This window comes from Bombus huntii, chromosome 1 (genome assembly GCF_024542735.1).
Source record: "Bombus huntii isolate Logan2020A chromosome 1, iyBomHunt1.1, whole genome shotgun sequence".
Taxonomy (NCBI): Eukaryota; Metazoa; Arthropoda; class Insecta; order Hymenoptera; family Apidae; genus Bombus; species Bombus huntii.
Genome location: NC_066238.1, coordinates 287847 through 301302, shown reverse-complemented (window position 1 = coordinate 301302; position 13456 = coordinate 287847). Strand labels below are relative to the sequence as shown.

Here is a 13456-nt window from a genome sequence, read left to right as displayed (position 1 = left end):
AAGAAACGCTCGCGGTACAGAGCGAACGAATTTTCACCAACTTGGACGTTTTCCCATTATTTTTCCTTTTTTCTCCCCGAGGGACCATTCGTCGAAAAGACCGCAAGCGACGGCTGTTCATTTTCGCGAATCCAGCGAGGATAATTACGGATAAAATCTTGAGAAACAATCGCTACAAAATGACCGGTCCCAAAGGGGGGGAAGGATAGAACGGGAAAACGGAGGTTCGAGCACGCTTGCGGCCACGGTTTCACATAAATCACCGGAGGTGAAAGAGCGGGAGCAATCGGGCCGAATATCGTATTTAGCTCTATCCGGCAAAGATTTATTTACGAAGTCGAGCTAACCACCGACGATACGTTTCCTTAAATCGCAATGCCTCCAATGGATACAAGCCTCCCGTTCCACGATCTTCCACTCCGTGATCGCGCAGAAAGCGTAGAAAGCGTAGAAAGCGTAGAAAGCGACGTTTGAAAAATTCGCGCATCTTTGGCGAACGGCGAAACGAACGTGCGGTCGCGGAAAAGAAAACTATTAAAGGAACGAACGAGTAGGTGGATGGGCGAGCAGAAGAACGGGAACAGAACGAACGAATAAATTAACGTTTCGAAGACAACGGGACGAAGACAATGGAACGAAGAGAGTCATCGGGATGTTCGAAACGCTGCGAGGATCTCTGAACTATTTCGCTTCTAACGAGCGAAAGGAAAGGAGAAGAAGTTTGCGCGCTAACTAGACGAGAGAAACAATTGGAACTTTCACGCTAAATAGGAGACGACTTTGCGTAGAATCGCAAACGAACATCGTTTCGATCCTTTAACGGGGGTTGTATCGATCGCGCGACCTGACACCCGCGATTTCAATGGCGAGAAACGAGAAGAGTCGGCGCAACTGCTCCACGAAATTTTCATAATTCTCGTTTCCAGCGTCTAGTTACGCGCGACGGTGCACAACGAAGCGTGCAGGAAGAGAGCCGACAGACGGAATCGCGCCGCTCTTCCGTTTCGAAATACAGCGGGGGCGGTAGAAACGTAACGGCGAGGCAGAAACTGTCGACGAACGCGCGAAAGATCGCGTCTGATTTTTTCGACGAGCGACGCCTCTCTCCCTCTCTCTCTCTCTCTCTCTCTTTCTTTCTTTCTCTTCGCTTGGATTCCACGATGCGCCCGCGCCCTCTTCTCTCTGTCTGTCGAGAGAAGCGAGGGCAGAGAGACCGCGCTAAGTCACCTGTAATTTCCGGCCGAGAAGTAGCGGGCGGCGCCGTCCATCTTCCGCGAACGGTTTCTTAAGTCTTCTTGACCGTGGCGAGATTTTTCGGACCGCTGGTTGCTTATTTACGATGACGATCGAACTCGTTAACGCTCCGAGCACACCGTACACGCCACTCGAATTCCGAATGGCCGCTTTCCGCGGAGAAAGTTAAGCTTTATCGAGCCCGATCGAACTTTGTAGTCGCTCGTGCTCGTCTTTCGTAGCCTGCCTCTCGCGTTGGGTAAATACCGCCCTTGCGATCTCTTTCCTTCTCCCGTGTACGCGGCTACGCGATAAATTCGATATTTCGTAGTAGAGCAGCACCGATCGCGAACAGTAGCGAAGCTTTATCGCTTGCGAACGAACATCGTCGAATATTTCGGCGTAATACGGTGGCAAGATTTTTCGGTTTATGCGTTCGTAGAGGCGCTAATATTGGACGGAAGAAAGAGATGAGACGGATCTAGCGCTTGCCAGCTTATTCGACCAATTCGAATCGTATCCGACAAAGGAGATGACCATCGCGATCGACTCCCCGAAAGATACGCAGATGGGGGAAGGCCGAACCCAGCTCTTTGCGCTCTTTCGTCTTTAAACGAAAGTTGTCTGAAAGTGATTAGGTTTCTCGTCGTTTAGAGATTCGTCTTTACGAGGCAAGAAACGCCTGGCGTCGGTTTACAAGGATATCGAACTGGGTCAATTATCGTCGGTGTGTCCAGAGGAGCGAAGGTATTTACCGGGCGAGCCGGGTCGATCGCTCGGTTCAATAAAATTGTCGTTAAGGGAGAGATAGCGAGGTGTAGGCGAGTCGGTGACGTGGCACATAGCCAGTCGGTGTGTTACTACGAAATTACGAAGCAATTTCGCAGGAAATATATTGGGAAATGATTTCGACGCCGACATCGAAAGTATCTATTACACGACTAACGTTATCGTTACACGAGACCAAGCTTGTACGGATTATAACGACGAGGTTGATGTCGCGTAGAGACTCTATCGTCGGACACCTGCCACGAGCAGATTGACGTAAGCAGGCCAACGTCGATTATAGGAGATGGTATTACCGGCGGTCACACAGATTTTCCTACGAATCGTCGGTCTCGTATTTGCGATTTCGTAGGTATCCTGCCGAGGAGGACGGTCAATTTAAGGACAAGCATATTGGCTCCGAATCGAGGCGAGAATTCGTTCGGCCCGAATTTGCTTCGAATTCGCTTCGACGAAGATTTTCTATCAAATTATTCGTGTCGTTCGTATTCGAGTTCCTTTCCCGACGTTCCGCGCAGCGAAATTGAAAGGGACGATCTGAAAAAAGCAGAGTAAACTGGAGTAGCTTTGACCTGTATACCAGGTTCAAAAGGTAATTTAAACGTTTCGGTATAGTTACACGTTTAATTAAGGAACGGTTAACCGGAAAATCTTTGTAATTGAAAAGCATTGAATTCCGAGTAAAGTTGGCGAGCAGATTTCAGCGCGTTGAAGGGTCTTAAACGAGGTCGAAAATTCCACTAACGGCTATCTTGGAACACTCGATGAAAAGGATCCGTGGAGTAATGATTTTCCACAAACTTTATTCCGCGTGTCCCTCGTATACGATGACGTAAAGCGACCAAGTATCGTGATCAAGTCAAATACGGCGGAAGAGAAGAAAGAAAAAGAAAAGTATCGTGGAGAAAAGGTAATACCATCGTGACCGTTGTAAATCGTTGGCAGTTGTCGCGTGTCGATGGTACGTTGATCGGGTCGGTTGTACGCGAAAGCTCTTTATCGACGGACTCGAAAAAACTTTCACATCCGGCGATCGCTAAGCAATTTAAGTTTAGCGGAAAATCCATTTCGCTGGCGAAGAAAAGAGTGCGAGCTAGCGGCCCGTGGAAAATATTAACTAATTTATATCCCGGGATTTAATAACCTGGCGACGTTGGGCCGGAGTACAGAGGCTCTCTATTACAGTCGGAACAGCGTCGTTAATACAAAAGGAGGCTCCTACGGTCGATAGGTGGCGGCCCTTATCGTTGGCTCTCTGCCACCAGCAGGTTTCAGCGACGCTGCCTCGATATATCGATACAACCGCCCATTGGGTGAAACGACAGCGGGCTGGCTGCTGCTTTTTCGCTACGGTCGGACCCGTGCTCCCTGTCGCCAAATGCTTTTGCGTCACGATGGTTTCGCGTCGGTTGTTTGCGCGCCGTTTCCTTACATTCCTATGACTATAACGTTTGGTTACGAGTCGAAAATCGTTCCGTTTCCCGCTGATCTTTGCACGAGTACGCATTTTTCTATTTTTCGACAGTGGATTTTTTTTACAAGTTTCTATACGCGAACATTCGTTGATTTATGCAACGTTGTATACGTATTATCGTTGCTTGGACGCTGGTTTGCTGAACAGCGCGACGTTTTTTTTCCATCGCGGGAATCGCACAGACGCGTAAAGCGAAGGCCATCTTGGTATTAGATATTCTCTTTGAGAAACGTGCAAGCAGAATAGGAGAAAAACGGCAGGGGTCGCGTTGCAAGGCGCGCGTCGATATACTTGTACGTATAGCCAGAAGAGGAAGGAGTTTTCGCGGAGACTCGAGTTTCGACGACTGACCGGGGCACTCGTCGCGTCTAGTTCGCAGGATCGTTTTGTTTTAGATAAACCGGTCTCGGCGTTCTCTCGAGTCGTAACTTTTCGCAAACTCTGTTGCCAAATTCCTGGCGAAGAGATGGAAACACGGGCGGCTGGATAGCGCGGCCCACGGGCAAAATTTTGTAAGAAAGAAATTTATTAACAGAAGTCGGCCAGATTTTTTCCGCGCACCGATTCAACGTCGCCAGTGCGAATTTCCGCGAAATTTTTCACGCGTGTATATAAAAGGACGACACAGGATGAGACGGGGCCGCGTATTTCGCGCAACGTTATTTGCTCGCCGTAGGGTACTTGCAAACAAACGCGTATTTGCCCGTTCATTACATTCGTTTGGCAACAACGTTGCCGTTGCCGTTCTTTCCCCCCCCCCCCCCCCCCAACATCAGCGCATGGTTTTTCACGTGTTTATCACTGGCGATTTATGTTCCGCGTTGATTAATTTTTCAGCAGAAATTCAGCGACCGTTTCGAGGCAGGCCGCTCGAATATTCGCTGGTTTAGCTCGGGCGAACGCCGAAGATTCGTTTCAGCCGAGCTGCAACGGCAAACAGGTCGTTAAGCCTTTAAGTTGAGGCCTCGAGTGTACAGAGCAAACTCACGGATGTTCGCTCGCCGCGCGTTCCAATGGCAACGACGATCGACAACGCAGCGATTAGGCATCGCGACAACGCGCGCCGAAACTTGGATCGGCCAAACCAACCACTGCGAAAGAAATTCCCTTTCCGTAGGATTCTCGAGAGGGATCGGATTTCGATCGCAATCGCTGTTCCAAATTGCGCGTCACTGGTTTACAAACGGCTCGAACGTAACAGCAGCTAGCTGTAAAATCGACGATTTGAAATCCGATGGGGCGTCGAGGGGCATGCCTCGACGTCCCCAAAGGCTAATTAGTTTATTTTCGCACGATGGTGGGGCGATGCCCCGGTTAGCGAAACTCCCTTTCCGAATCGTTGATCAGTGTACGTAATATTATACGACGGTTTATTAACCGAGGTTGCGACGCTCGCTCGATCGCAGTAGCTTCGGCGCACGCGAACATCGCGACGCTCGGGGCTCGGGGCTCGTGGCTCGCGTGCCGCTCAAATTAATCAACAGTCGACCTTTTGATCTTTCTTCTCTCGTCCCGATGCATTCACCGATATTAAAATCGGCAAATTTCCATTTCCATCCGCTTTCCGCGGCTCCACCAACTTTATTAATGTCTCGTGTTACAAACCGTTCGTCCGATTCGCTCTACCATCGAATCCCTCTTTCATCTGTCCCTCTTCGAATTCGACGCTGAATTTGTATTTTCATGCGGATTACGCGGTCCAGGGAATTTTGGTCGTTCCGGATTTTACTTATTAATTGGAATTTAGAAATTTCAAAGTTATCGTAGACATCTAGAGACGGGTTGTTCGGAGGTCTCAGAGTTTCCAAAGAGAACGAAATTCGGCCAATCTAACTGCCGGGATTAGGTCGTTCGAATTTAAAAAAAAATCTGCACGTTCGATTTCCAGGTAAATAATATTTTTTCGAATGCGATTCGCTGCGCGAGATTCGAGCAGCGGCTATTCGATACGACAATTGCACGATATAGAGAAGGGGTTTGTAAAGCGCGCAATGCTTGCGTAGAATCTCGACGATAGGTACGCGATATTTGTCGACCAACTATAAATATCGAACAGTTCGACTGACTGCGCAAAGTAGCGAGTTTCCACGCACGAGCAATAACGTTTACAATATCTTTCAACTAACGGCAAATAGCGGTAATCGTACGCCAGCGTTTTGCCACAGCGATCGTGCGATAGTCAGTGGTACGTACGGCTCGCTCGTATTCACATTCGTGAAACTTAAATTCGGATCGCGCGAATGGCGAATCGAAACCGATCGAATGCGAGATTTCGGGGGAAAAAACGATCGATCGGAGGGTATTCGGACTAATTCTCGGACTAATTCTCCGACTGATTCTCGAACGATGCCGCTCGAACATGCACGAACCGCGTTAATGGACGATCTAATTTGCAGTTATCTGTTAATCGGTTTAAAACGCTCTATATTTAACCGGGCATTCTATTATACTTGGCTGTTTCATTCGCTAATTTATCATTTCATCTCGGCTCAGCCGGCTCATCGTCGTTCCATCAGCCGCGTCGATCGAGCGAGCGGAATTTAAATTACCCGTATAATCCTCGAGCGGTATCGCGGCTCGTTAAAATTACACCGACAGATTTATTTGCCGCGCGTTTGACGGATGGCATGCCGATCGACCCAGCGCGCTCGCGTAATTCCAAATTCAAACATCTTGACGCGTTTTCCACGTTACGTTGAGTGGTCGCGCGTTACGTCGTGAAATTTGAAACGCGTGGAACGCGCGTAACGCGCGTCCACGTAAGATTTGCGTTTGCCAATCTTGCGTTAGCCGAACTCGACAGCAAACGCGGCGCTTCGGCGAGAGAAGAGGGGAAAAGAGGATAAAAGGAGAAGAGGGGAAAAAAGAAAATGAAAAAGAAGGGGAGCAAAACGGTGGACGGTTGGGAAATAACAGGCGGCAGAAGCGTGGTCGGCGTCGATCGTCGAGGGTAAAGCGCGAACAGGCTGTCATATTCGCAACAAAGGGCGAAAGTCAGAGTGGATCTCGGTGCGGGGCGGCGCAGCTAAGCGTTCGGGTCTGAAAGCACGTTCCAGCCTTTTGATCGCCAGGCTATTTTCTTCCGTGCGGCCTCTTTCATCGTTCCACGTTACGGATTTTCAGCTGAATTTACGCCTGAAATCAGCGGTTTCCTCGTTGGTTACTAGTTGGAGTCGCCTGATAGACGAGTAGGTGCGAGGGGGCGACCGGCAATTAACTTAGCAGTCGATTCTAGCCAGTTTCGAAGTTTCGTAACCCGGCACGTTGGATCCGGTAAATCTGTTAGATCCGTGGCAGCCGAGCCGTGGGGCAGACAGGACCGAAAGGCACGTCGACGGGGCTCTCCAGTAATTTCACCGATACGTTCGTCCGTCGCGCGATTTAAATCCTCTCGGAGCCCGCCATACAGTTTCTGCTAGTGGCACGAGTGGCCAACTTTACGAGGGGATAACGCTACGTGATAGGAAACCGAAATCGCACGGCCGAAGCTTGCCGTGTCTATTCCTTTTCTATTCCGCCCGTTCTGCCTTCTTCTCCCGATCTCCCGTTAATTCGCCTTGTTTCATCGGCCCTCTCCAGCGTGGATCGAGGGACATCGGTCCCTTAAACTTTTCCCCAAGCTGGACAAAGTTTTCTCCTTGATACGTACCGATTCGTTTCTACTTTGTTCCGATGTTAGCGAAACAGCTCGTTCGATCCACTGAATACACCAAATCTTCCTTTCGTTTCAGCCGGCGCTGTTCTGAAACTGCAATTAACCGCGTCTAGCGAGCGAATCCTTCACCCCCCCCCCCCGCCATCTTCTTTCCAAGTCTCGCTGTTTCTCCAGGGTCGTCGTTCGAATCGAAACGTCGACGCGTAAAAATTTCACGACACGAGGCGCTTGTTCGACCGTGCATTCCGCGTAGAATCCGCCAATTTCCGACAAGTCGACCAATTAAAACGAATTCATCGGATTACGGAGTGCCACGTCTGTCTGCAAAGAGAATTAACTCGGACAAGATGGATCGTAATTCCGTGAAAGCGGCGCGTCCCTCGGAGACGAGGAATACGTGGCCACGCGAGTGTGTGGACCAGGACGAGAGGAGACGCAGCGGGGTTAGCTGAGTCGTAAAGCTGCGCGTATCCGGTCCCCAGTGCACACGAACGTCCTTCTAGCGTGTAGCTACATCGGATTACGAGTGGAGTTGCGATGCGTTCGGTGTCAGGATTTGTTGAAGTCTCGCCAACACACGGATTCGGCCGACGGGGTTGTAATACGGCGCGCATATCGCAGGTTTCACGGGTCGGCTGTCAAACCATAGCCCAGGGGTTTCCTTTATCCCGTCCCCTATTTCTCTCGGTGGTCACCGTTATTACGTCTGTTGGGCCGACACGGCTACAGTGTTTCGATTCTACGACGACCGTGTCGCGGTTCGTCGTCCTTTCTTCGCGGTTTCTCGTACTCTCCTACCTACACGGTCGGTTGGTTAACGACTCGGTCCCCAAGGCTTTTCGTATCGTGTCTCTGTCGCTTCGAAGCAAATGGCAACGAGACGTTTAAATAAGACGTTTCCGTCGCGGATCGCGCCAACTCGTGCACGATTTGTTTCGTGGCCATTTTTCGTTAGGCCGACCACGTGTTTCGCACGATGGAATTACGAGGGACTATTTATCGTTTCTTCGATAGACCAACGAAAGCAGTAATTCTTCTTGCGCGACGCGCGATCCTTGGTTTCTCATAGTTCGGGCACGAGGCATTATCGTTTTCTAGTTTTCCACTAGTGCGTTTCGATGCGTTCGAAACGCGTCTGACTCGCGACACCGCGAGACACGTTGTAACCATCGACCAAGTTCGCTGAAAAGTTAACGTCGGTTCTGCAAGCGTGGTTTCCCTCCTTCGAAAGGAGTTAAAGCGGCGCAAAATCACGACCATTTAAAGAGACGTCAAGAGGATAACGTTTCAACAGCGAGTTCCACTTTCTACCGGAAACCGAAACCGAAACCGAAACCGAAACGGAAACCGAAAGCGAAACTGAAACTGAACTTGCTTACCGATCCGGTAGCGAAAGCGTGTACGGAGAGAAACGGAACGTGACTCGATCGTTCGTTTCGAAACGTTTTCCCGAAATACAAAGTAGCAAAGAGAGGCCAGTTTGTATCTCTTATAATCTCCTCCTGTTGCTGTAATAATCCTGTTTGCTGGATTTATCGAACACGAGCCAGGCATTTTTAAAGCGATCCCGATCCCGTCTGCTTTTCAAACAGTTTCGCCGTGCAAAGTTTCACCACGTTTCACCCGGAAACGAACGAACGCATCGTCGTCGGCTAATTTTCATATCGTGCTCGTGATAATTAAGCCGGTGCGCGACGCGCCACCCTCGCGAGTCGACGATTTTCAAGGAGACCGCTCTAGTCCGTGGCAACCGAGCCGGGAAACGTCAACCAGCTGTAACTAGCGAGCATCGTTACAAGCAAATTAACCAGCCAGCTCTGCCCTGTTTTGTACCGTGTTTCCTCCTTTCTTCTCTTTTCCCTCCTTTCGCATGCTTCGCAAGCGTCACCCACGCAACGAGATTCGTCTCTTTTCTTTCAAACGAGCGAATAGAAATAATATTTCTACGAAATATCGCTTTCGCGAATACGAAGGCTCCCACGAACCAGCGGTTCCAACGTCTTCCGGTTTTTTGCGTCATTTTCTTTTTCACGCAATTTTTCATCGATCAGCTCGCTTTATATGTAGATGTAAACAAACTAGCGGCAGCCAGTTACTTTTAATATACGGAAAAGTAAATTGAAAATGCAGATGAAAGCTCCCGGCGTTTGGAATCGTGACCAGGTAATACCGGGTCTACGCGTTCGTTTCAAAAACGTCAGCAACTTTCCGATCTTTTTTCCGTTTCATTCTGAAAAGCATCGCGTTAATAGGTTCCGCGCCACGTAAGACCGAACTCGAAACATCGATGACGATACGAGCACATGTAAATTAAACCGAAACGTTTACATTATGAAATTGCCGGGCATTTACTCAAAATCACGCTTTTTCCACGTTTATTTCACTTTCGAAGAATAGAAATTTCAAATCGCCGAACTTGTTGCCTTGTCAAGAGTCATCGGGCCGTACGCCGCGTGTAGAGAAATTTCTTTTTTTCCTGGCATTTTTTCATCGCGATAAACTTGCAACATTGCGTATCCGGTGAGCGATTACGGTTAAAAAAATTGACCTTACCAAAGGTTTTCTCGTATTTTTCCCCGGGAACAAATACGCGGTGTCGGGCGTTTCATAGGTCGGTGAAAATTCGCCCGTTTATTTCGATCGCAATGGAGGTTTCATCGACGCCAAAAGCAGCATCGACGAATACGAATACGCTTTTTTCTCCTTGTTTTTGCCCTGCCACGTTAATACTTGGACTGCATCGAAAGTTTATGAGAGCGTTAAAAAATAGCGAGCGGCGTGCATGTACACCGTCGGCTTCCCCAAACTTTCCAAAGCGTACGAATTGCGAACAGTAGCTGGAAACCAGAGCTGTCCGTACGTATATTTTTGAAATAGCTTACTCGACTGCCTCGTTCGGTGTTTGTCGTGGAAATTTATCCTGATATTCCTCGCCAATCCCTCCGCCTCTCTCTCTCTCTCTCCTTTCCGCCTGTCCTCTTTCCTCCTTCCTGTTTTCCTCCTATTTATAAGGCGTAAACACGCGATAGGTACCTTTGTTTGCCGCGTTTTATAAATATTCTCGAGATTCGAGAAATTACTTTTCCGTTTCTCTGTTTGTCAACGTCGTGAGCAAAGCTTGCGTTGCGTCAGCTTCGCAGAAATCGTTCGCTTCTTTTCCTCGCATTCCGGTTCGACGGAATCGCCACTCCCTTATCTACACGCGTTTCCTCCAAAACTGTTTCCCATCGCGAAGACAAGTCTCGAACGAGCGTTCGTCGCATCGACAAAGTATCGCGACATCGTTGATTTTATCGTTAATAAGCTGGCGATACCGAGGCTGCGACAGCTTCGTCCGCCTGTATTTATTCACCGTCTAACGTTGCATTATTCAGTGGAACGCTCCATTTTCGGTCATTGCTTTTCTTACTGCCGTTCCATTTACTCTGCGGATTTAAGAACAAGCGAGAAGCACTTGGATCTTTCCTTTCTGCCGGGATTATGCTTTTTCCTCTCCACTTTTACGTTGTTTCTTTCGAGCTTGGCCGCTCGATCATAGTTGCGCGAGGGAAACCTTTTTCTCCATAGACACGCACAAAACCTACGCTTTCAGGTTTACATCCCCCTGGGGCCCCGTAGTCCATATTTTTTGATAATTCCTACAATAACATTTTATAATTAGACTTACAGATTTTTATGCAAATTTATCTGCGAGAATATATTTAAAGAAGTAAAATCCCGGTAAAAGACAAAAGGGTAGACAATTGCATTACCTATTACGTATTATAGAAAAATATTAAAGGAAGCATATATATTTCGTCGTATTACGTGCAAATTTTCCACAAATGCGTAAAAAACCGCGGTCTATTTACATAATAAAATAAATAATTCTTATGTGTCATAAGTCAAATTTTCTTTACCATTCTTTCCAGAACTTCTTGTCCCCTCAGAATATTGCCTAACGTTGTGTCTAAAGATGTAATTAGCCTGCTAATGATACGTCGAACGACGTCGTAGACCAAAAAAACGAGATCGATGCTTGAGGAGTGGAATCCGGAAAGATGGAAGAAAAACGTTGGTAAAGAGCCATTTACTAGCAACGCCAACGCCCTGGCCGCGCTGAATGCACTCGTTCCCGTCAGATCACGAAAGTTAAGCAGCGCCGGGCACGGGTAGTACTTGGATGGGTGAACGCCTGGGACTACGTGTGGCGTTGGCGAAGCGCGCTGGGCCTGCCGCCTCCCCCCCCCCCCTCCGCCGTGGGGTTCGGGCTTGGGCGCTTGGCGGCTCCAGCTCCTCGGGGCCGCCAAGCAGAGTTCGGTAGGGGAAAACCACCGGGCTGTCTGGCACGACTGCGGCTACGGCGACGAGGCGGTGTGACAATGATCACACAACCCCGCTCCATCAGCGGTGGTGGGGTATTAGGTGCGCGGGGAAGGCCCCGTTGCGACGCGCTCGCATCGGTTCCCTGGCCTCTCTCGATCGCAGCCAGGACGGTTATCGTGGAGGTTTTAGTCGGTTGGAGTCCGACACTACCACGCCACTTTCCCCAGAAGCGGCCTGGCGTCCGTGCGGATTTCCTCCACGTGAAATATAAAAAAAAAGATTTACTCGCAACTGCGACGTGATATTTATTAAACAATTATTACAAGGATTATAAATGTGCGTTCTGGAATGTAGACAGTTGGCTAGTTATTCACAGACTGACTGGCTTAGTGACCCATGGCCCTTGAAAAGGTTTAGTGCCCCACTCTCTATGCAGTAATGAGTGTGACTTGTGTGGGTGTCTGTGTGGCGTCACATGTGGCACAGAACCTTCTAGTAGCTTCTCGACGTGCCCATCTAGAATGTTCCATCCATATCCTCACGCTTCTTCCGGCGAATTTTCGAAAGAGCCTGCACGTGCTAGCCGCCGTGGTGCATCTCACGAACGCACGCTAGTGGGGATGGCGCTGGGCAACGAAGGGAAGAATCCGTACGATCAATTACCTTATCTGCATGCGATTGATATCGTTGTATTCCAACAGTTATGTTAGGCAAAGGTACCGATACGCGGCGGTACGACGTAGCCATGCTGTATTATGTGCCGGCGCTTTACATTTTTCGTGTATAATACAATTTTTGGGTTTAAGCCGCTGGGGAGCGGAGCTTTTTTATGAATTTTTTTTATTTTTTTCTGTCCTGAAAACTTGATTGCAAAACAGGACGCTTCGGTAGTCTGCTTTTTGGGTGCTGTGTAACTTTGGGGAGGGGTGGGATGAGAGGAAGGGGGCGGGGGAGTGGGAATAATGAATAATATATATGTAATAGTGCGAGATCAGAATGTTTAGCCTCAAATAAGAATTATGGAACTATACTTTGTACAGGACGACGGTGGCTATGTGGTTACTGTAGCTGACTGCAAACACATAGGTTGGCGGTTCGAATCCATCCCCCCCTGGATTTTGATATAAGTGTGTTCAGGATCAGAAGTGAAATGTGATGTGTGAGAATCCGTACTTGGGCGACGCAGCTTCTACGTCTTAGGTGTCTCTCTAGGAAATTACCTCCCGAGATGTAAAAAATAAAAATAAAATAAAAAAAAAAATAAAAAAGTAAAAAAAAAGGCCTACCTATGAAAACAACATAGAAAAACAAAAAAAAAAAAAAAAGAAAGAAAAGAAACGAGGAAAAAAAAATTCTTCCTCCTCATATTCGTAATACTTGTAACACAACAACATTGATACTAACCCCGAACAACGAAACGAAGGTCACCTGTCATCAAAATGTGGTTGTGAAGAAGAATAATTGTGTTGTGCATATAGAAGAATAGTTGTGTTGTGAATATCCGTACTGCCATTGCCTTAGTGTAGTAGTCCAGCTACAGATTCCAGGTTTACATCCACCTGGGGCCCCGTAGTCCATATTTTTTGATAATTCCTACAATAATATTTTATAATTAGTCCGGTAGGAGAACCGGGCTGCCTGGCACGACGGCGGCTACGGCGACGAGGCGGTGTAACAATGGTCACACACCGCTCCATCTTACGCTCCGTATTAAGCGCGCGGGGGAGGCCCCGTTGCGACGCTCACATCGGTTCCCGGGCCTCTCTCGATCGCAGCCGGGACGGTTATCGTGTAAAATATAAAAAAAAAGATTTAGTCGCAACTGCGACGAATCATTCACAAAGCTCGTAAGCGACTCTCAAAAGTTCCAGGATCTGGCTTTTTCCTCATCGCAAACGATTCGGCGATAAAAACAAAACACGAGTTACCTAAACACGACCTAAGCTCATTATGCCCGCGTTCCTTATCGTTTGATCTTCCGCCTCTGATCTGCTTTCATCTGA

The 13456-nt window shown here is 48.4% G+C and overlaps 1 protein-coding gene and 1 pseudogene across 4 annotated transcripts in view; both read left to right on the top strand.

The window, feature by feature from the left end:
• The window catches only part of LOC126871315 (leucine-rich repeat-containing protein 24-like), a 152701-nt gene that overhangs the window by 59025 nt on the left and 80220 nt on the right, over window positions 1-13456 (top strand). The window lies entirely within an intron of this gene.
• LOC126872774 (5S ribosomal RNA) lies at window positions 11229-11346 on the top strand (annotated as a pseudogene).